Raw genomic sequence first — 23,703 nt, forward strand, 5'->3', positions numbered from 1 at the left:
TTTTCTCTTTCTTGCTGATGTCCTTTGAAGTGCAAATGTTTTTAATTTTGATAAACTCATACTGGTCTATTCTTTGTGGCTTGTGCCTTTGGTGTCATGTCTAAGAAGCCAAGCCTGACCTGCCATCTACAAGACTTACTCCTGTTTTCTTCTGAGAGTAGTGTACTTTTTAGTTAAGACTTCTGTAATCCACTTTGAGTTACTTTATATTATGAGGTGGGGGTCCAGTTCATTGTTTTACAGTTACTGCAGCACTACTTGTTAAAGAGACTACTTTCTTTCCCCTATGCAATTGTTCTGACCCTTTTGTTGAAATCTCATTAAGGTTTATTTTGTGATTCTCAGTTGCATTCCAGATTAATCTATGTGTCTGTCCTTATGCCAGTGTATAGGTTTGTCTTTACACTGCATTGTTTTAAATATGATAGCTGTGTTTTAAGTTTTGAAATTGGGAAAAGGGAGTCCTCCAGTTTTGTTCTCTTTGAAGATCATTTGGCTATTCTGGGTCCTGTGTATTTCTGTGTTACTGTACTTTCAGAGTCAGTTTGTCAATTTTTGCCAAAAAGACAGATAGGATTTTGATAGTGATTACATTTAGTTGGTAGATCACTTTGGGTAGTACAGTATTGTGAAGAATTACATTTGTTGGTTTGTTTGTGTTTCTTTGTTTTTTGAGACAGGATCTTGCTATGTAGTTTAGGCTGCCCTCGAACTCACAGCAGTCTTCCTAGCTCAGCCTCTCCTGAGAGCTTGGACTAGAGATGTGTGCCGCTATGCCCAGCTTTGTTTGTTTTGCATGCTGGGAATCAAACCTAGAGCCTTGTGCGTATTAGGCAAGTGCTCTAACGCTGAGCTAAATACCATCAGCCCCGAGAATCACTTTTTTGTGCCTAGATTTTGCTCTGTAGCCCAGGCTGGCCTTGAACTTGTAGCAGTCCTCCTGCCTGAGCCTCTAAGTGCTGAAATTACAGGTGTGTACCACTGTGCTCGACTAAAGAATCACATTTTAACTGAAAATTTTGATGAGACAATATTTATGGGCACTAGAAGCAAAATGTTCTGATATTTTATTCTAGCATCATCTATTCAATTTTATGTTTTTGATTTTTTAAAATTAAAAATGTAGCTAGGCTCATGCTTGTAATTTGAGCACTCTGGGAAGTTGGGGTAGGAGCATTGCAAGCTCAAGCTCAACCTGGTGACTTAGTGAAGCTCTGTTTCAAAATAAAAAATAAAGAGCTGAGGTTATAGCTTGGTGTGAGGACCCTGGGCTCAGGCCTCAGTTTCTCTAAAAAGAGGGGTAGGTTCATTCCCTGGTACAGCAGCAAGAAATTGCTGGCTCTAGCCCACTGAATGGACTTCTCTACTTTTTACTCTGTTGGCTTCTACTCTACTCTTAGGTTTCATTCACCACTTTTTTTTCATTCATCTTTCTTTTTTTTTTTTTTTTTTGATACGGGGTCTTGCTGTGTAGATCAGGCTGCTCTTGAACTCACTGTGTAGCCCAGACTGACTGGCCACGGACTTGATCCTCCTGCCTCAGCCTCCTGAGTTCTGAGATTACAGGTGTGTGGTACCCTGTCTGGCTTATCATCTGTTGAATTCAGTGGTCCTCACCCTTGACACCAAATTGGAATCATCTGGGGAACTACAGGTGCCTGATCTTTTATCCTTGAGAGTGATGTCCAGTTGACTAGGAGTTTGACCTGAGTGTCGGAGTTCCAGGAGAATTCAGTGTGCGGCCAGTGTTGAGAACTCTTAAGTGAACTAAAACTGAGATACGACCTTTGAGCTTTTGCGTAGTTGGCTGAACATCTGATGAGATGGAGGTGTCCGGATTGCTAACTGGGTCCTCTGTGTACCGTCTCTCTGGTGACAATGTTCCGGTCTGTCTGTGTGTCTGTACACCCTCTTGATTTAATATGATCTCTGATGTTGTTCTCCTGAGAAATTAAACAGTCTTGCAGTTGACTTCCCGTGGGTGTGTAGTTGTATCCCTGGTCCACATAACAGAGATGAGAGTCCCTAGACAGTGTCATTTCTCAGGAATTTTTGTGTCTTTTGCCCTTAATTTGCAATCTGAAATGGATTGAGAAAAGCATATAGGAATCTCACAGCTATGTTTAAGAATTGCCATGAAGGGCTGGGGATTTAGCTCAGTGGTTTCGCCACCTGCTGTGCAAGTGCAAGGACCTAAGTTTGATCCCTGGTACAAAAAAAAAAAAGAATTGCCATGAGGGGAACACTGCAAGTGTACTATGGAAGTACATGAAGCTGTTGGTCGGAGTTAAGATCAGAATTACCAGAAAAATATCTAGAAATGGTAGGACTGACACCCTGCCTTAGAGATACTAAGAAATATTAGGATTGTGGTGAAACACTTCTACATAAAGTAACCTGTTTTACGCACTGAATATGTGATGTGATATAATGTGATGTGATATCATTGATATGTGATGTGTATACTGCATCACCATATAGAACATAAAATTTAACATTTTAAATATACAATTCAGTGACCTTTAGTGCATTCACAGTATTGCGCAATGACCACCACTAAATAGTTCCTGAACATTTTCACCACCAAAAGGAAAACTTGTACAGAACTCCTTGTTCTTCCCTGTGTCCAACTCCCCACACCTGGTCTGCCCTCTGTCTCTGTAAATTCACCTATTCTGGAAGGTTTCATGAAAATGGAATCATAGAATGTGCAGCTTTGTGAGTCTGGCTCCATTCACCGAGTGTCTGCAGTGTTCCTCCCTGCTTAGCCTGTGTCAACTGTGTGTCCCCTGATGGTGGATGGTAGTGTCCATGGTGGATGGACAGACCGCACTGCTCCGCCCTTCACCACAATGTGGACATTGGTGTGTCTCGCCTTTCAGCTATGGCGAGGAGCCCTGCGTGGACACTGTACAAATTTTACTTGAATATTTGTTTTCAGTTCTTCTGAATATATACCTAGGAGTACAATTTCTAGGCCATATGGTAATCCTGTATTTAATTTTTTGTTCTTTTTAATTATGGATATGAAATGGTATCTCATTGTGCTTTTGATTTGCATGTCTAATAAGTAATGATCTTGAGCGTCTTTTCATGGCTTGCTGTCCAGTTGTGGATCTTTGAAGAAATATCTATTCAAGTCCTTTGCCCATTTGTGTTTTGTTTTGTTGATACAGGGTCTTGTGTATAGCCAAGGATGCCCTCGGACTTGAAATCCTCCTGCCTCTGCCTCCCAAGTGCTGCGATTCCAGGCATGCCTGGCTTGCCCATTTTATAATTGGGTTGTCCTTTTGTTGTTGAGCTATAAAAAATGTCTTGGACATTAGACACTTATCAAATGATTTGCAAACATTTTCTGTCATTGTGCATGTTGCCTTTTCACTTTCCTGATAGTGCCTTTGATACATACTACATTTTAGATTTTGGTGAAGTCCAATTCATTTTTTTCTCTTGTTACTTGTGCTTTTGGTGTCAATCTAAGAATCCATTGCCAATTAAAAGTCATGGAGATTCACTCTTGTATCTTCTAAGAATTCTGTAGTCTTAGCTTTACAGTTAGAGATTTGAACCCTTTTGAGTTAATTTTCATATTTGCTATATATGATAAGGTAGGAGTTCACATTCATTCTTTTTTTTTTTTTTGGTAATGGGGATTGAACTCGGATCCTTGTCCTTGCGCAGCAGGCGGCGAAACCACTGAGCTAAAATCCCCAACCCTCACATTCATTCTTTTGCCTGTGGATGTCCAGTTGTCTAAGCATCTTCTGCTGAAGAGACTTTACTTTTCTGATTGAATGGTCTTGCTGGTCACAGACATACCTCTCGACTTAACAGTGTTCACACTGGCATAAGCTGATTAGTGTGGCTTCATAGTAAACTTTTGGTAATGTTTTGAAATCTGGAAACCTGAACCTTCAATCTTGGTTCTTTTTTTCTCAAGATTGTTCTGTTTAGTGTCACTATAGTTCCATAAGAATTTGAGGATCAGGATTTCCATTTCTTGAAATGTATATAGGTGGGCGGGGGGGGAGTCCCGCCAAAACAATGTATACACACTGAAGCTCACTGTACTAATAAATGTCTGGAAGCTAATGGTCCCCACTTTGAGCACCTCTTGTAATTGTAGAGGCCAGAGGTAACTTGTATTAATCTCATGATGTCTCAATAAATTTAGCATTAAAATATTTATACAAGTTTTTCTTTTCCTTACGTGTACATTTTTTTGGTCGATGCTCCATATGCGTGCACCACCCCATCTAGCTACTTCTTGAAATATTTAAATGTGTGTTCACAATATTTATACTACTCCACAAAAAAAGTAGGCTTATCTTCTGATCTAGACACAAATTCACTTAATTCTGAGTATTCTGTGAGCTCCATTATTTTGCTGAGGTCAGTAATGACTTCAAATTCTCCTTATTCTGAGTTCCTAGAATCTGAAATTCAAGTTCAAATGTAACTGTGTGGTGACTTCTTGATAATCTGTGTCCCTGTAGAACTTTCTTTATATCTTTTTCTGTCATCCCAGTGCTTGTTAGATCCTCCATCTTCTTGGAGGAATCTGGTGTGTATGTGTGTGTGTGTGTGTGTGTGTGTGTGTGTGTGTTTGTTTTGTTTTTTTTGTACCGGGGATCGAACTCGGGACCTTGCACTTTCAAGGCAGGTGCCAGAACCACTGAGCTAAATCCTTGGCCCTGTGTTTTGTTTTTTGAGACTGGGTCTAGCTATGCAGTTCAGGCTGACCTTGAACTCACTATGTAGCCGAGGCTGGCCTCAACTCAGTCCTCCTCCTCAGCCTCCCAAGTGCTGATACTACACATACGTGCCACCAGCTGGGCTGGTGGCCAGTAAGCATACTTGGAAATGAAAGTTCTGATTTTAAATGTCCAAGCTGACTGCTCAGGTCTTTAGAGGACTCGCATCCATCGGAATGGGATTGGTGGTGCCTGCCCTCCACAGCACTGCATTCCCTGCCTCCAGCATGTGTTAGGAGTGTGAGTAAATCAGTAGGTCTTTTTTTTTCTCTTTAAAGTTTTGTGTGTGTTTTTTTTTGTTTTTTGTTTTGGTACCGGGGATCGAACTCAGCGCCGGAACCACTGAGCTAAATCCCCGGCCCAAATCAGTAGATCTTTAAAGCACGATTTGAACAGCTCATTTGTGCTGAATATGTGTTTTACTTGACAAATCCTATTGTTGAGTCTTTAGCTTGGGAGCCCCCCACCCCTTTGCTGTAGGCGTAATACAATGGTCATCAGCCTTGTATATAAAACTTTGTGCTTTTTATATGTTTATTTGTTTAATTTTTTTGTACCAAGGATTGAACTGAGGACCTTACACTTGCCAGGCAGGCGCTGTGCCACTGAGCTACATTCCTTGCCCTATTTCTTTAAAATTTTGAGAGTGACCCCACTTGCATGTTTAAGTCTTTGACACATAAGTTACATACCAGGTAGCACCAGGATTTAGGTTAATACACTGAGAATTACTGCTATTTTTAAACTTGGGGTTTTTTTTTTTCATTTTTTGCTCTTTGTGTGAAGAATAGGATCACTGTGTTTATTTTGTTTTTCTTTCATAGCTAGAGAGTTTGAACACTTTACTGATTTATTTTGTCCCTTTGAATTTTGGTTTATTGATTTCCTTTACAGTTTTTCCTAGTCTTTTCTTTGTCTTTTTTTTCTGGTAATATGTAACAGCTTTTTTTTTTTTTTTTTTTGAGGCGAGAGTCTCGCTGTGTATTTCAGGCTGGCCTTGAACTCATAGGTAGCCTAGGCTGGCTGGCCCTGAACTTGTGGCAATCCTCCTGCCTCAGCTTCTGATTGCTGGGGTTACAGGTGTGCGCCACCACACCCTGTCCTATAACAGCTTTTTTATTTTTTATTTTTATTTTTTATAACAGCTTTTTATGTGAAGGATATTAGCACTGTAATAAACATTATAAATATTTTCCCCCTTTAGTCTTGCAATTTTTTAATGTTGCATTAGAGAACTAAGTGATATTTGTAGATAGTTTTGGGTAGATTTCTAGTTAGAAGTCTCATTTTTCAGACTTTGAAATTTCAAAGGAAACATTTTTCTTAAGGATGATGAGAAGTCTTTCAGAATATGATTTTATTTAAAGTACTTTTAGATTTCATATTTGCTTGTCTACTCAGATGTGCTTGGAATAACCAGCAGCCACTATGGATTGGGGAGGGGGAGAAAAGTCTAAACTTGAAGACTTTTCAGTGTCCAGTAAATGCAGACTGCAGCCATGCAGTTTGGAGGATGAAGTTTTTACTCCACATAATAGAAAGGGCTACTAGGTTTCATTTACAGGCTTTTTATTTAAAAACGAGCTTCCCTGTGTGTCCTAACTAGACTTTAGGATGAATTAGTCTTTCTGACTCCTTGGGGTTGCCAACAGGAAGTTACTGCTGCAGCTCTCTGGCATTGTCAAGCGTTACCACACAGGGCTCAGCGCCCTCCGTAGCCTGGCATTTTCCTCCTGACAGTTTGTGCAACTGGGAGAAACGAGGGTTTTGGGTTCTGTTTTTCCATCTGCTTCTGACTGCCGGACCCCCACCCCCACCCCCACCCCAGGCTGTGATTTCTAAGCCCTCTTTCTCCTTATTGGTTCCTTCACCCACCTGCCCTGGCCTCAGAGTGCTGAGCAGGGTACAGGGTCCCCCTGGAGTGCAGCTGGGAAGCATCATGCCCAGGACTTGGGTGAGACCATTTCCAGGTCTTGTTGCTGTGAGCTTGAAATTTTGACCCCGAGTCACTTTAATCTGGTTATTAATTACCTAATCATGGTCACGCCAAGACATTTTGGGAAAGGTTTTAGAAGTTTTGGGTTAGTGCACATAAAATAGCCTTTGAATATAGTTGAAGGTTGACAGTGCTATTCACATGCAGAGAGAGGCCTCTTATATTAATGGAAAAGCAACCATGTGTTACCGCATTTAATTTATTGCCCCTCATAATTGCCATTGGACTGTGTGTGTTTGTGTGAGAGAGAGAGAGAGAGAGAGAGAGAGAGAGAGAAAGAGAATCAGGGTCTTGCTGTGTAGTTCAGGCTGGCCTTTAACTTGCTATAGCCCAGGTTAGCCTTAGACTCCTTGCGATTCTCCTGCCTCAGCTTCCTGAGTGCTGAGATTACAGGTGCATGCCACCAAGCCCTGCCTTGCACTGTGTTTTTTTTGGTACCGGAGATCGAATGCTGGACCTTGCGCTTGCTTGCGAGGCAGGTGACGGCACCACTGAGCTAAATCCCTGGCCCACTGTGTTTTTAACTTTATCATTTTCTTAGAAATATAAATGAATGGGGTTGGGGATTTAGCTCAGTGGTTCCACCGCCTGCCTTGTAAGCACAAGGTCCTGAGTTTGATCCCTGGTACAAAAAAAAAGAAAAGAAATATAAATGAAGGCATTACTACTATACTTAGATCTTCACATCATTAAGATTGACAGAGGCCCTCATTCCTTCCCACAACCCCCTTTTTCTAGAATTGAGTTCATTATCCCATATGTAATATGAGATTAAACATGCTAAGTGAAGAAAAGGTATCTTTAATTTTTTTGAAGGTAGTTAATAACTAAGCATTGGCAGTTATTTTTAGTGACTTGTTTTAGATATGCGTTTATTGATTTTATTATTTATTTATTTATTTTTGTGGTACTGGGGATCAAACTCAGGACCTTGTGCTTGCAAAGGAGGCGCACAGTGCCACTGAGCTAAATCCGTGGCCCAGTTTATTGATAATTAAATATTTAAGAAAATCACAAATACATGTTCATTAGTAACCTGTGAGGTGGCAGCATGAAGAGATAGGGCAGCACTTCACTGTGACGCCATGGGGGCATCAGTTAGTGCTAGGTAAGGGCTCCTGTCTGCCTGGCTTGGCAAGTGAATGTGGTTTTTATAAAAACGGGGCTGTTTCCCATGTCATCAGATAGTGTACTGCAGGATGGCTTTATGGTATTTCTCATAAAGTATTTTACTGTCATTTAGGCAGTGCTAAAATACAGTATTGTACATTTACTTGTCCAACAACTAAAGTGAACACAGTTAAACATCTAATTATTTTCCAAAAACAGTACTTTTGTTGAATATGCATTTTTAAAGGGATAGGTGTTAAACATCTTTTTTTTTTCTGGTACCCGGGATCGAACTCTGGTCCTCGCACTTGTGCAGCAGGCGGTGAAACCACAAAGCTAAATCCCCGGCCCTAAACATCTTTTTTTGGCCAAAAACACCTAGCTAAAAATGCTGACAAATATTTCTCTGATCTTGGAGTGGACAGGGACTTTGGGGGAGGGGACTGGGAATTGAATGCTTTTGCACTGAGCAATATCCCCAGCCTATCTTATTTTTTATTTTGAGACAGGGTTTTGCTGACTCACCAAGTTGCCTAGGCTGGACTCAAACTTGCGATGCTCCTGCCTCTGTCTCCTGAGTGCTAGGATTACAGGCATGTGCTACTGCACCCAGATCTTTTTTTTTTTTTTTTGTAATAAGGTAACAAGCCACAGGGTTTAACTCAAATTTCCTTTTGTGCTTTGTCAATATGTATATTTTCTCAGAAGGAATTGGGAAGCTTTTGCATTTCCTGTTTCCTACTGGGAAGGTTGGGAAATACTCTGTGAATTTGCCTGGGCCTGCACCTTTGTGGAACATTTTATCAAGATTTCCAAGTATACATTTGTACTGCTTTTTTTTTTGGTACTGGGAATCAAACTCAGGACCTTGTGCTTGCAAGGCAGGCAGTGGAACCACTGAGCTAAATCCCCAGCCCCTGTGCTGCTTTTTTTGTAAGCCCTTTAAAAAATGCAGTCTCAATGTGAAAGCAAAGAGTGTTTTGGGTTTATATTCAGAAAGTATCCTTTGACTATCAGGAAGAACTTTTCATTTGTATTAAGTAGGTTTTAAGTTATGTTTTTTTAAAATTAGGAGTAGTGTTTGGTCTGCTTTTTTTTTTTTTTGGTACCAGGGATCGAACTCCGGTCCTTGCGCTTGCGCAACAGGCATCGGAAACCACTGAGCTAAATCCTCCCCCTGGTCTGCCTTTTTGACCTCTACTGAATCAAGACAGGGATCAGATGGGTCAGAGATGCTGGCCCTTGGATGGGACTGGGCCTGGGGCTTTTTATTTTTATTTTTGGTTTTATTTTGAGGCAGGGGTCTCCCTTTGTAGTTCAGGCCGCCTCTGAACTCATTATGGAGCCCAGGCTGGCCTAGAACTCCCTGTGATCCTCCTACCTGAGCCTCCTGAGTGCTGGGATTATAGGCCTGCACCACCATGCCTGGCTCCTGGGGTTTCTTTCTATCTTTGCTGCTTTGAACAGTTAATTTTTCCCAGCTTATACATTTTAAAATAATTTTATGTATTAAAGTTTCTTGATGTGTAATTTTCCATTTGTAGCATCATGTTCTTGTTCAAAAGGTGTCAGATTTCTGCTTTTTTTTTTTTTTCCTGGTACTAGATGTTGGATCCAAGTCCTTTCACACTGAGCTACATCTGCAGTCCCTTTTTCATTTCTTATTTTGAGATAGGGTCTCCCTAAGTTCCTGAATTGCCCAGGCTGGGCTCAAACTTGACATTTTCTTGCTTCAGCCTCCCAGAGTGCTGGGATTACAGGCGTCTACCACTATGCTTGGCCAGAATTTTGGATTCGAGGTGCTCGATTTTATGGTTACTTTTACAAACACCCTTTAAGAAGCAACAGGAACCTTGAACATTTTTTTGTGACTTCAGCATGGCTTTTATGGAGTAAAGTTGGCAGGACCTTGTTCTCTCAGTGATGTGCCTCTGCCTCCTCCAGGGGCCTGGTCTCTGCACTCTCAGCCCAGTGTGAAGGATGGTTTTCATCTTTCCATAATATGGGCATTCTGCTGTGTGCTCTGATACAAGTTCAAGGATGTTCGCTGTTAACCTGCTCTTGTTTGTGTTTGTAGAGTAGTTCCTCCTGCTTAACTGCTTTCTCGAAGGTATATTTGCATTTTTCCAGCTTTAGAACTTCTGGACCAGTTCCGTGGTTGGGTCCTGGATACTTGTCTAGTGGAGTTCTAGAAAGCCAGGTCCTCTGAATGGCATAGGAAAACACTTTCTAAAAATAAGTCTTTCAGGAGCCACAGAATTCACCTTTACTTCTTTTTTTTTTTTTTGGTACGAGGGATCGAACTTGGTACCTTGTGCTTTCGAGGCAGGCTTCGGAACCACTGAGCTAAATCCCCGGCCAGGAGCCACAGAATTCAAAACTTGCCCTTATTACAGCTTGCTTAACTCAAAGTGAGCAATTCTTGCAAGGTATTTCTTTTATTTTTTTCATATTTTTTCCTTTATTCCCCTTCTTGACTAATCTTCACCGATGGATCTCACCTTGGTGCCTCCTTTTCTGACTGTAAATTTTTAAATTTTTAAAAAATTTTTTTATTTTTTTGGTACTGGCGATCGAACTCTGGACCTTGTGCTTGTGAGGCAGGCAGCAGAACCACTGAGCTAAATCCCCAGCCCTCTGACTGTAAATTTTTAGTTAACACAGTTTAAGATAGGGTTAGTTTAAAATAGTTTGTGGTTATGAAGATTTTATTTTGGTGGGTATCAGTTGCCTTTTTTTTTTTCTTTTTTGGTTTACCTGCAAAATGTGTTTAGAAAGGGGAACACCACTTTCTTCATTCATATTCTGATCACTTAAAATGAGTATTTTTGGTTCTAAATAGCAAAAGACCAGTGTTTTGTTTCTGAAATTAAACATTTAAAAAAGGAGGCTCACTGTCTGCTCCTGTAAGGCTGGACTAGCACTAGTCCAAGGGTGTTGTATGCTTATTTACCGGCAGGCCTGGTGATCTCCCGCCAGCTCGCCCAGCAACAGAGTTGGAAGAGCCTCTGTGCATGCAGTTTCCTTTGAGACCTTGGCTAAGTTGTTGGTGTCTTGGTGTCCATCTCTTCCCTTTGAAGGGCCAGGCTTGTGGCTGAGTGGCTGAGACAAGGCCTGAGGGCAGCACTGGGTGGGTGTTTTTGTTAGAAAATACATATACAAGTACAAGGACATATAAAACATGTTCGTTATGGATAGTAGAAGGAACATCTGCATACCTACTGACAACTCTTGGAGAAGCTCTGTCCTAGTATATTAAATCTTTCTCACTGGGGGTGGTGGTACACACCTGTAATCCAGCATTTGAGAGGCTGAGGCATGAGGATCATGGTGAATTCAAAGCCAGCCTGAACTCTTGAACTACATATCGAGACCTTGTCTTACCCCCCTGCAAGTCTTTCTCATTTTTCCCACAAATACAGTACCTCCATTTTATTTTGAGTAATTGATTGTATTGGGGATCAAACTCAGACCCCAGCCTTCTTTAATTTTTATTTTGAGATAGGGTCTCACTTAAGTCGCTAAGTTGCCCAGGCTGGGCTTGAACCCACGATCTTCCTGCCTCAGCCTCCTAGGCTACTGGGATCATAAGTGTGTGCCTCCTCACCTGGCCTCTTTAGTTTATTTTTGTGGTATTTAAGGAACTGTAGTCTTTAGAGTCCAGGGCTCTGATCCTGTGCTGTCACTGCTAAGGTCTGTGACTTTGACTGGGAGGCATGGTGCCTTTGGGTTTTCTTACCTGTGGACTAGAGGTATGTGTGACACACAGCGCAGTTCTTCTCACACAGGACTAGAAAAATTTATAACTGTTTCTCCTTTAAGTGGTAGGGAGTATGAAGTAAAAAAAATTATCCATGGAGAAAGCCCAGCAGAGTGCAGAATATTTGTTGCAAAAGAGGAGTTGAGTTTTAAGGACTGTGAGGGTGCACTTTGTCACCCAGGCCCAGGAGGCATCCTGTGAGTACAGAAGTAACTGCCACCCCGGCTAGGTGTGGCTGAGTGGGACAGACCCTGTCTGGCAGAGAGCCTCCTGTGAGGCCCGTTACTTTGCATCTTGCTTTCTGCTTTGCTTTTCTCCAGCTAGCATTTGACTTGGCTAACCGGTACTTTTGTGTGGCTTTGAGCTCAGGCAAGGAAATGTAGCTCTGCAGCTTGTAACAGAGAGCGCATCGACAGGATGGGTCTGCACCTGGTCCCTGAGGTACACCTGAGACTCACCACCAGTGAGTGACAGGAGGTGCTGACAGCCTTTTATCCACAGCACCCTTTTGTGCTTAACCTTACCCTTTGTGCATGCCCAGAATGGTCTAGATGCACAGCCCGGGAATAATGAATTGTTACCTTAATGCTAATGATAAGGTAATGGGCTTCTTTAGGCCAAGTTCCATGTAAGTGGATTAAACTAGGGAGTGAACAGGCATGGTCTTGCCACTTACATTACTTATATTAATTACCAGGTAGGAGGTAAATATCTTCCTTTTTCTTTCCATGGTTTGCCTTTTAAAAAAATTTCCAGCCAACCTTTGTGGAGTGCCTATTATGTTAGGGCCCTTAGTCAGGGTCGCTGAGTGCCCTGGGGGGCAGAGTGATTTCGGAACCAGTCCTTATACTTTTTGGAGCTTTATGCAGGTTAATTAATGAGGCTGAGCCTACGTCCATTACCCATTACCCAGGACCTTCTCGCAGTCCTCCCCTTTGACTTCCCCTCCCCCTCATCCCAGACCTCTATGAATAATTTTGATCACTTATTTTTGTGCTGTAATAAAACCATGTTAAAATGTTATTTCTTCTTGGAGAGAATAACCTGGTGGTTTAGATTGTTGAGCACAGTTTGTAAAAGTTTTTTAAATTTTTGAATTTTGATATTGGTGAATTGTCCTACAGAGAACCTACAAGAAATGACTGTCCTGGGCCAGGGATTTAGTTCAGTGGTTCTGCCGCCTGCCTCCCAAGCACAGGGTCCCGAGTTCGATCCCCAGTACCAAAAGAAAAAATGACAGTCCTTTTAATACATTCTCTGATACTTTGTTTTATTAAAACTAATTTGTGCAGTATTATATATTCAGCAAAATGCTATGTCAAGGTTATTTTTACTTTTATTATACAATGAAATTCACTAGTTTGAGCTTTCCTAAGTGTGTAGACTCAGTGTGTCCACACCCTTTTCATGATTTGCCTCATCAAGCCAATTTTCTTGTGTTCTGTATTTTCTTTTTCCTGGTGCTGGGGCAAAACATGATTTATATCCCCAGGCCCCATTTTCTTAAAGGTTGTCTTTTTTCTTTTCTCTCTTTTTCTTGGCTTTGCTTGTTTTTTTGTTTTGTTTTTTCATTTATTATATTATTACTTTGTTTGCTTTGAAATAGGGACCTGCTATGTAGTTCAGGCTGACCTTGAACTCACTGTGTAGCGCAGGCTGGCCTTGAACTTGATGTGATCTTCTGCCCCAGCTTCCCGAGTGCTGGGATTACAGGAGTGTGCCACCATGCCAGGCCACCATATCTTTTTAGAGGTCATCTTTGGACACTAAGTCTTCAGTTATTTTCTTTGAAATCCCTCCCTTTACTCATCCGCTTTTAGCACTTTCAATGTCCCAGTTGCCAGATTGTTATATAGTTAGCCTTCACTTCTCATGGGTTGTATGTCTGCAGGTTCACCAGCAATGGATCAGAATTATTTAGAAGACAAAACTATCTGTATTGAACATGTACAGACCTTTTCTTTCCTTTCTTCTTTCTTTCTTTTTTTTTTTTTTTTGAGGCACTAGGAATTGAACCCAGAGCCTTTACACTGATCTATATCCCTATCCCTTTTTAATTTTTTGAGACTTGTTAATCTTGTTAAATCACTAAGTTGCCCAGGCTGGGCTTAAACTTCTGATCCTCCTGCCTTAGCCTCCCAGAGTGCTGAGATTACAGGAATGCAGCACCACACCTGGCTTCTTGTCATTATTTCTTAAGCAATACAGTATAACTATTAACATCTAGCATGTATATTGTGTTAGGTACTGTAAGTAATCTAGGGATGATTTAAAGTATAAAAGGCAATGTGCATAGATTATGCAAATAGTGCACCATTATAGGGACTTGACCATCCTCAGATTTTGTTATGGTGGGTCCTGGAAGCCATCTTCTGCAGACTCAAAGAGATGACTGTGTTTGGGTTAATGCCTCTTGGGCTTCCACCTTGACAGGATCTTACAGTCGACTGTCTGCTGTCACTGCCTGCCCTGAATCTCATGTGTCCTAAAGCTGATTCAAGTATGACTTTGGAGGCTCCTTTGATGGTTCAAGGGGTTTTCTTCCTTCTTGTCCCTTTGTGTGCTGTGGTGAGGCTGGTGTTTTCCATGACTTAGCAGATGCCTGCACCCCTTCATCTTCATGGTAAAGGTCCCACTGAGGACTCTCTTCATCACTTTCCAAAATTATCTCTGATGAGTTCAAGTCTGGAGTTCTGATTTCCAGAGCCCTGACATGCAGCTCCAGAATTCCTGTTTTTTTCCAGATTCTAGCTGTCTGGTTGGATGGCAGATTGCTCCAGGGTTGTCCATTTCTGTCTTGTGCTTAGATCATTGTCATGGTCAGGAAGCTAGGGGAATGAACAGTTTCATTCTGTTTGCTTCCAGATGTCAGCACAGATCCTAAAATATCCAGCTCTTACTAACTGGGAAAAGAGAAGCACTTTATTTCATCTTTGTCATCAAGAACATACCTGTGACAGTTGAGTGCCTGGCTCTCCTGAGGATAGCTGCTGTGTTCCATGGCAGGAACCTGACTCAGGTGCAGTTTAGAAGTTGCTAGAGCTGCTACAAATGTGGAGGGACTTGGATGGAAATGCAGTCAAAACGTTTGAGCAATGGGGAGAAAGTCTTAATGTTTTTTATTGGTGCCTGATATCCAGGAGGCCTCACATTTTCTGTAATTCTGGTGTTTTGGGTTTATAGGCTCTGCGTGCTATTGATGTCAACATCTTACTTTCCCATTACCAAACATGTTATATAAACATGTTGTATTGTTTATAGTTTGATTCATAGCAACAAGAAAATTAAATATTTACCTGAGAAATTGAGCAGTTTTTAAAACCCATGTAAACACGATTGGTGACTATAGAGCTTACACAAGAGGAAAAGAAAGAAGATGAGATGGTTGTGTAACGATTACCATGAAGAGAGATTCCAAACAGATTAGAAGAACTTTTCAAGTGGATATTTTTTAAATCAGCAAGTTAGGTTGGATTAAGAACAACTAAATTATTTAAGTTGCTTTGTGCCTTTCTGCATGATATGGAAAAATACCACCAGTAAATTTGTTCGGTTCTTTCTAATGATAATCTTTTTTAAATACAGGTATTATTTTGTTATAGGTTTACCATGCAAAACTGGAACCTGTAATCTGGTAGTTACAAAGCCCTCTGGATTTCAGTACTCTCTCGGTACTCTGTGGGTCCTGTGTTTTATTTAGGTTTCTCATGCTATTTCTAGGCTTCTAGCAGAGACCTCCTGTCTCCAACCCTTTCAGCTTTTCAGCTTAAAGCTTGTTGTTACCACAAGGATTTTGTCTTGGCCTCTCTCACATCCATCTTCTTTCCTCCTCCTTGTTCTCTGTGTGTCAAAACTTAGTTTGTGGCACCAGTTCCCTGCATCCTCATGCTAAGCTGGTTGGGTTAGGATATCAGTTGTGGGATTTGTTTTGATAGCTCCCTATCTTCACACTAAGCATGATCTTAGTTTGGTCACAATTACTATGCTTGTATGCTCTGAAACAGCATTTTCTTTTCTCATTTCATGGTATCTATTTTGTTGAGACCAAGCCCTGTCCAGTACGGTTATGATGGGAGTCACACATACAATTTTCTAGTAAGTGACATTAAATAAAGTAGAAAGAAACGGGTAAAATTAATTGTAGTAACTAATCTACAATGAGAAATCTTCCACTGAGTAATGTTTTCCACATCTAAGCTTTGGGATTTTAAGATATTTTATGACGTGAGCCACTTCTGTTTTAAGAACTGCATAATCTTGTGTAATTGTAGTTGTTTGTTGCCTCTGCTTCTTTCTCTTCCTCCATAGACTTTCCTGTCAGATTCTTTCTTGTGACCTGGGAAATGCAAGCCAGTTCAACAGTAGTAATTGATTCATCCCCTTTCCCCCTTCCTCTCTCCTCTCAAGAAGAAGAAAAATTCTTAACATATTGTAAATTAATATATGTATATATTTTGCTAATTTTCTTTGCTAATGCTAATTTAATTTTGCTCATTATCCAAGAATCACAAATATGTATTAATTTTAGACATGTTAATGTTTAGGGTCCAATGAACAGATTGCATTTCTCTTCAGATAAACAGACTGAAGAGCTAGGGACTGTGAAGTACAGTAACTCATGTTGAAGGAAATGGTGTTTGGAAGACTTGAGATCTGAGATAAAAAGGATTTGAGGAAGTAGAGGAAAATAAGGAATCCCTTAATTTCCTTAGCTATCTGAGGTGCTATCACCAGGCCCAGAAGTGAAGGATCCGTGTAGCATCTTGTTCCTGGGAGATACTGTCCTTCCTGCCTCCTGCTGGGGACATGGGGATCATGTTGCCTACATCAGCAGAATGTGTTCTTCAGCATTAGTTTTCAGTGCCTTAATGTCTCTTCTAGTTTGTCTTCCCTGAATATTTCAGTATTGTCCTTAGAGAGTGACTTATGATTCTAAAAACTGTAAAAATGATGCATATACATTGTAGAAAGATAAGAATGTAAAGCACTCTGGTCCTATCATCCAGAGATAATCCTTGAGATTTTGGTGCTCCTTCCGTTTTTTGTGTGTATACAGTGGTGCCTCGGCTTATGAACTTGATTCTTTCCACGATTGTGATCGTGAACTGAGTTGGACCAGAATTGAATCAAATTCAAAGGTTAGGTTCAGTGTTGACCTTATGGGGAAATTTGATCTGGTTCTTCTCCGGTTCAGTTTGTGACCAGAGTCGTGGAGATAATAAGAGTTTCTGAACAAAGGCACCACTGTATAGACATAAGGTGTGATCAAAATATACACTGAATATTTAAAGAATTTAGTATAGTACAAGACACATTGTCATTAATTCCCCTTAACATATTCTCCCTCACTTTAGATACACTCATCCCATCATTTTTTTTTTTTTTTAAGGTAGCAAGGTTTTTGCATTTAATAAAGGTATGGAAAAAAACATCCTCTGAAGAGTGAGAGCCACTGAGAGCAGTGGCCATGAAGTTCATGGGCTCTGTCTTTTGTATTTCACCCTTCTGATGTCAGATCTAGGGTGTCCTATCAAAAATCTGCTTGATTTCCTGCTAGAAGAATTGAAGATAGCACTCCCTGATTGGTCCCAGGTGCAGGGCTTGGGAAGTGGTATTTTTTTGGGGGGGGGGAAGTGGTTTTCTGGGCATGCATCCTGGATCTCTGTGATTGACAGAGCACGCCCTTGCCCAGATGACTAGCCACACCCTAATCTCCTGCCTCAAAAGGGCTGGGGTTCTGCCTTCCTGGCTACCATGACGTAGGCAGCTTCCCTCCAGCTGGCCCATCCATTGTGCCATTCAAAACTTCTGATAATGTGAAATAGGAAGAAAAGGGGCAAAGGGGGAAGGGGAAGTGGGAGGGGTAGGGGAAAGGAAAGAATTAATTAAAGGAATTAATATGAGAAAATGGAAAAATGGAAAGTCTTTGTAAATAGGGAGGGATGGAGGGGTTGAAGGGAGAGAAGGGGGAAAAATAATAACCAAGAAAGATTATGTAAAGATGCAAATTTCCAATGATGAATGTCATTATATTGTATACCTAAAATGCACCAATGAAATAAAATTTAGAAGAAAACAAAACAAACACAAAACTTCTGAATCTTTTGGATCCTTCTCACCTTTCACGAGGAAGCCCATGCCGCCTTGACGGGGGACATCGTGCATGTGACCAGCTTGCAGCCATCTTGGAAGGGGATCTGGGCCTCACTCTACACCAGTATCCGCCCCCTAGTGGCCAGGACTGTTAGCATTATCCCATCATTCTTCCCACTTCCTGAAGAAATTCTGGAAGTCCTCTCTTCCGAGTGTCTTTAATTTGTGCTGTTGTGGCTGCCTTGATGTCCAGAATTGATTCAGAATGTTTACTTTTTGTGATCATTTTGACTTTGGGGAAAAGCCAGCATTGCATGGTGCCAGATTCAGTGAATAAGGAAGATGAGGCCACACTGTAATGTTTTTATTTAACAAAAAATTGTCTTACCAGAAGCGATATGTGACAAGGAAGGTTGTCTTGATTGAGGGTGAAACCATCCATTTCTGTCCATTTTCTGCATACATTGTTTCTTTAACACTCTAATAAGCTCTTAATATTGAATCCACTGTGATGTTCCTGGGTACAAACTCAGCTTGTACAGTCCCTTCAGGGTCAAGAAACACAATCAACGTCACCTTGATGCTGGACTTTTTTTTTTTTTGGTACCAGGGATTGAACTCGGATCCTTGCGCTTGTGAGGCAGGCGCTGGAACCACTGAGCTAAATCCCTGGCCCAAAATATATGATGAATTTTTTTTTTTTTTGGTATCGGGGATTGAACTCGGGACCTTGCGCTTGCGAGGCTGGTGGCAGAACCACTGAGCTGAATCCCCAGCCCTCGATGCTGGACTTTGATTGACCCCCTCCCCTTCTTTTCTTTTTTTCTTTTTAGCTGTACCAGGGACCGAACTCAGGCCCCTTGGCTTTCGAGGCTGGCGTGGTGCCACTGAGCTAAATCCCGGGCCTGCCCCCCTTCTTGTATAAGGAGAACTGGGTGATTTCCACTGAGAACTCTGAACCCTGGTCTCAGGATCATAGCCATCGACGCAAATTTCATCTCGTGTGATACATTTCTTTTTTTTTTTTTTTTTTTTTTGGGTACTGGGGATTGAACCTGGGTCCTTGCGCTTGCGCAGCAGGCGGCGAAACCACTGAGTTAAATCCCCAGCAACATTTCTTAAAAAGGCAGAATCTGAAGCTACAGGATTATGTAACTCCAGTTACTAACGTTTGATGTGCCACTTGTACCGAAGACCCCTGCCTTTCCATTGGATGACACTCAGCTGCGGCATTCAGTGTATTTTTTGATCATGCATGTGTAATTGAACTGAAATTATGATTACTATATCTGGTGTGTTTTATAACCTGCCTTTTGCTCCACTCATTGACACACAACATGTTGCCTTATAAGTGGGGACCTCTGTTTCCAGTTTTTTAGTCCCCATGATGGTCTCCAAAGCCAGGGCCTGGGGATGTGGCTCAGCGATAGAGAACTTGCCTAGCATGTTGAGAGGCTGTAGGCTTCATCTACAGCACTGAAAAGAAAACAAAAGAATATAACCAGTTTAACCCACCAGTTCTCTGTTTTAAGGCATTAATGCTTTCCCATCTAGTTTTGCTTTGTTTTGAGAAAGGGTCTTGCTGTGTAGTTCAGGCTGGCCTCAGAATCATAGCAGTTCTCCTGCCTCAGCTTCTCCCGAGTGCTGGGATTACAGGTGTGTGCCACCACACCCGGCTTCACATCTAGTTTTGTATTACTCTAAGCAGTAATACAATTTTAGTGAACACCCTCAAAATGAAAAATTTGAATCTATTGTCATTATTTTATTAGGATAATTCCTTAAAAGTGAAGTTGTTGAGTCAAAGCCTGTGTGTATTTTTAGAGCTCTTGATTGTTGTTAAAGGACCAGCTAGAAATGTAATGTAATGTTAAAGGACCATTAGAAATGTAATGCCAGTTATTCCTCCCACTGGCTAATATTATTTCATAGTGCTTCTTTGCTAAAGGGGCAGTTATAAGTGATAGTTTAATTTTGTACTCTTTATGATTTTCTACTTTTTATTTTTTTACAAGAAATCTCACATATCATAGTACTATTAGCAGTCTAGTGAGAATCCCATGAAAATGAAGCAAGAGCCTCCACAGACTTCACAGTTATTAGAGCCAAGAGGACCACTAGGTACATGTGGCCAAGGGGTCCTGGACCAGGGTGCAGAGAGCCTCTGTCAGCCAGTCTTAGGTACACCCTTCGCCCTTTACTCTCTCTCAGGTGAAGTCTTCTTTCTAGGTAGCCACGGCATAGGTACCCTCAGAAAGCATGTATTCCTCACTCTTGAATTTGAGACACATGTAGATTTGGGTAGGGGAGCTTAGTTGATATGAATTGTAACCACTGTGGAAGAGGAACAAAAGAGAGTGCCATGAATGATTTGGATTTTGAGGGGTCTGGAAAGCATTTGTAAGGAATCAGTATTAAACAGATCAGAAATGTCACCAGGAGTTCCCAGGGGTTGCTGCATTTCCAAATAGACCAACAGGTTGAGTCCTCAAGCCTTTGTTCAGCCTAACCTGTTAGTTCTGAAGGCCACACCTGCCACCTGTGAAACCCCACCCCGACTCCAACCCCTTTTAACCTTTGTTGCCCTCACTCTACCTGCTTCCTGGCTGTTCTTTTTCTTTTTTGGTACTGGGGATCAAACTCAGGCACCTTGTGCTTACGAGGCAGGCAGTGGCCCTTCTGGCCCTTCTTTACGCTCCTGGAACCTTCTTGAACATTGGCTCCTGGTTTGTCACTTTCTACCTCATCTCTTGAGTTGTAGGCTCATCTGGCTGACCTCATGGATCCCACACTTTACCCCAGGTTCACTTCAGCTGTTCTGGGCCCTGTGTCTCCCAGGTGGTGCCTGGGGATTTTGGGCTTAGAGTCTCCTGTCTGCACACTTGCTACTCTCCTGTAGCACTCCTGCTCCACGGGGCCTTTGGTGGCCTCTGGCTCTGTCTTGCCTTCCTGGCACATTTTACTGCTGTCAGCGCTCCAGGTGTTCATGTGACTTACCTACCAGCATTGTACTTTCTTTACTCTGAGCTGCCCCTGTAATTGTCAGGTTCTCTCAGACACTCAGGTCTATTTTTTTTTTTTTTGATATGCTTTTTGTTGGTTGAACTCTGCTCTGGAGAGAAACCAGGGAACACAATGACTTTCCCTATTATGCGTTCATGAGTTCTGGGCTCACCTAAAGCTTAATTTTTTTTTTTTATATCCTTTTACTCCTCCCACAATGCTTCCATCCAGTCCATTCTCATCCCCCTTACTCACTCTCAACCATGACCTCTACTTCTTAGTTCATTGAGAAAAGAAGCCATCAGATAAGTACTCCCCTGCTCCCTGCCCACCCACCTTCTGGCAGTGTGGCTGGTGACCGCTGTCTGTTTGTGCTATTGCCTGCTTCTTGCTCCGAGGACTACATGAGGCAATCACTGCAGAGCTGTTGTAACAGATTCTGGAAGTTGTCTATAGCTGCCTGCAGCTTAATGAGGGCTTCTGACCTCTGGTTTTTGGGGATATGTTTGTGTTTTCATTGACACTTGGTGAGGGGAAGTTAAAGCACTCCCAAGATAGCACAGTTAGGGCTGGACCCCATCCTGTGTCCAGTGGCCCTTCCTATCTGAAATGAGAATACTTTGGGGATTGAAGGTAAAGAGGACATCAGATTTACTTGAAACTAAAATAGAAAAGGAACATTCAGGTGTGTAAGACAATCACGGAGAGTAGCCTCCCTCCTGTGTGATCCTAGCTCCCTCTCCTGTAGGCAGCCATGCTGTTGGATTTTGTGGATCGTTAGAATCTTTGGTTAAAAGTTTTGTTTTTTTGGGCCGGGGATTTAGCTCAGTGGTTTCATTGCCTGCTGCGGAAGTGCAAGGACCTGAGTTCAATCCCTGGTACCAAAAAAAAAAAAAAAGTTTTTTTTTTTTTTAAGTTTTTTTTTTGGTACTAGGGATTGAACTCAGGACCTTGCGCTTCTGAGGCAGGTGTCAGAACCACTGAGCTAAATAAATCCCCGGCCCTAAAGTTTGTTTTTAATTGTGAAATTTCAAATATAAACAAAATGAAAGAATGTATGTTCATGCCAGGTACCCAGATCGAGCATATTGTCATTTTTGCTTCAGGTTTTCTTTTTCTTTTAAAGAAAATAAAACAGTTAAGATATTCTCATTATATATCCTTTACTAATTGTGTGTGTGTTATTGGTGATTGAACTCGGGTGCTGTGTAACATTGAACTACATCCTTAGCCCTGTTTATCTTTTATTTTGAGACAGGACATTGCTAAGTTACCCAGACTGGACTTGAATTTGACAATCTTCCTGCCTCAGACTGAGTAGCTAGGATCTAGCTGGGGTTGTAGCTGTGGGGCATCATGCCCAGCTCCCTTTGCTAATCTTACCTCTCTTTGCTTTCTTGTCTCAGAGGTAACTTTGCAGTTTATGCTATTCCTTTTGTGTTACATGTTTATTCATAAACCTATGGACAGCATCTTATTTTTATTTATTTTTCAATACTGTGAATTGAACCTAGGGGCTTCACACTAAGCTACATCCTCACCTCCCATTTTTTAAAAAATTTGATAGAAGTTCTCACTACATCACTAAAATCACTGAATTGCCCAGGCTCCCAGAATACTGAGATTATCGGCATAGGCGTGAGCCACCATGCCCAGCTCAATGTATAGCATTGACTGCACAGTAAAGCCATAAATAAAGGACCTCATGTGATGTGTGTTCTGCAACATATTTACTCTGAATCAGAGTGGATGGTTCTCAGGACATGTTCACCCAAGTGGCTAGAGCTTGCTGATCGTAACTGCTTTACGTTATTCCGCTGTTTAAATGTCTCCTGATTTAGCACCTCTCCTCTCGGTGTGCTGGTTGTTACTGTGAAGAGCAGTAGCATAATGAACATGGTGACTGTCCTCACCTGGAGGCGCTTGCTGAAGGCAGAGCTTGCCCAAACCTGGCCTTACTGGATCACAGCGTACACCTTGCCACCCTACTGTGTGTTACCACATCGCTCTCCCAGGTACCTGAGCCAATTTGTACTTCTGGCAACTAGCAAGCAGCCTTGCCCAGGCTTGATAGAGTTTAACTCTTACTCTGCCCTTATCTCATGCACATGAAATAGTGCCTTGTTCCACCAGGGATATGCCATATTTGTTTATCCATTCACTAGTTGAAGGTGGGTGTATTTCTGGTTTTGGCTATTATAAATGAAGCCACCATAAACATTTGTATGGGGTTTTCTTTGAATATGTTTTATTTTTGCCAAGTAGATAGGCAGAAGTCCTGTTACTAGGTCTTAGGGTAAATGTGTGTTTAATTAGATAAGAAATGAATTAGGGGCTCGGGGATGGTGGTACATACCTGTAATCCCAGCACTGGGGAGGCTGAGATGGAATCACCATGAGTCTGAGGCCAGCCTGGTTGGTCTACATAGTGAGTTCAGGGCCAGCCAGAACTACATGGTGACACTCTGCCTCAAAAACAAACAAAAAACCAAGTTAAGGTAAATGTGTGTTTTAGGTAACAAATGCAGTTTTGCACCATTTTATATGCCCACAGGGAATGAATGAGAGTCCCACAGTGTGTGTCCTTGTCAGCCCTTGGTGTTGTGTTAGCAGTTGTTCTTCCTGTTTTATAATTTCTTTAATTCAAAGAATGAAATTTAAAAATCAGATTATATTTTTAAATGACATAAGATCATTGATTTTTGCCTTCCTTGTTCCTGAATGATCTTTTTTCCCATTGGGGGGGGGGCGGGTACCGGGAATCGAACTCGGGTCCTTGCGCTTGCAAGGCAGGCGGCAGAACCACCGAGCTAAATCCCCAGCCCCCTTTTTTCCCATTTTTAATTCAAAAGATGTGGTATAATATAACATAATCTTTGCAGACTAGAAAATTTAGTGTACTTTCTTGCTGAGAGTACATAAAATCACTGCATGTTTGATTTGCTATTTGGGCCTTTGGGTTTTATTTCTGGCAAGTACCATATGAA

General features: G+C 41.6%; 1 protein-coding gene and 1 pseudogene across 6 annotated transcripts in view; one reads left to right on the forward strand and one right to left on the reverse strand.

Moving 5' to 3' along the window:
- Slc23a2 (solute carrier family 23 member 2) overlaps positions 1-23,703 on the forward strand; it is a 125,249-nt gene that overhangs the window by 12,787 nt on the left and 88,759 nt on the right. Inside the window, exon 1 of one of the 6 annotated variants that reach the window (XM_021255020.2) lies at positions 22,558-22,731. The exons of the other annotated variants lie outside the window; for them this stretch is intronic. The gene's annotated coding sequence lies outside the window, so the exon portion shown is untranslated. Of the gene's footprint in view, positions 1-22,557; positions 22,732-23,703 lie in introns of those variants that run through there. 6 annotated transcript variants of the gene reach the window in all.
- Positions 4,303-6,793, reverse strand: LOC147824663 (centromere protein P pseudogene; annotated as a pseudogene).

This window comes from Heterocephalus glaber, unplaced genomic scaffold (genome assembly GCF_053883595.1).
Source record: "Heterocephalus glaber isolate CG9 unplaced genomic scaffold, H.glaber_assembly_v1.0 deba00001532, whole genome shotgun sequence".
NCBI classification, from domain to species: domain Eukaryota; kingdom Metazoa; phylum Chordata; class Mammalia; order Rodentia; family Bathyergidae; genus Heterocephalus; species Heterocephalus glaber.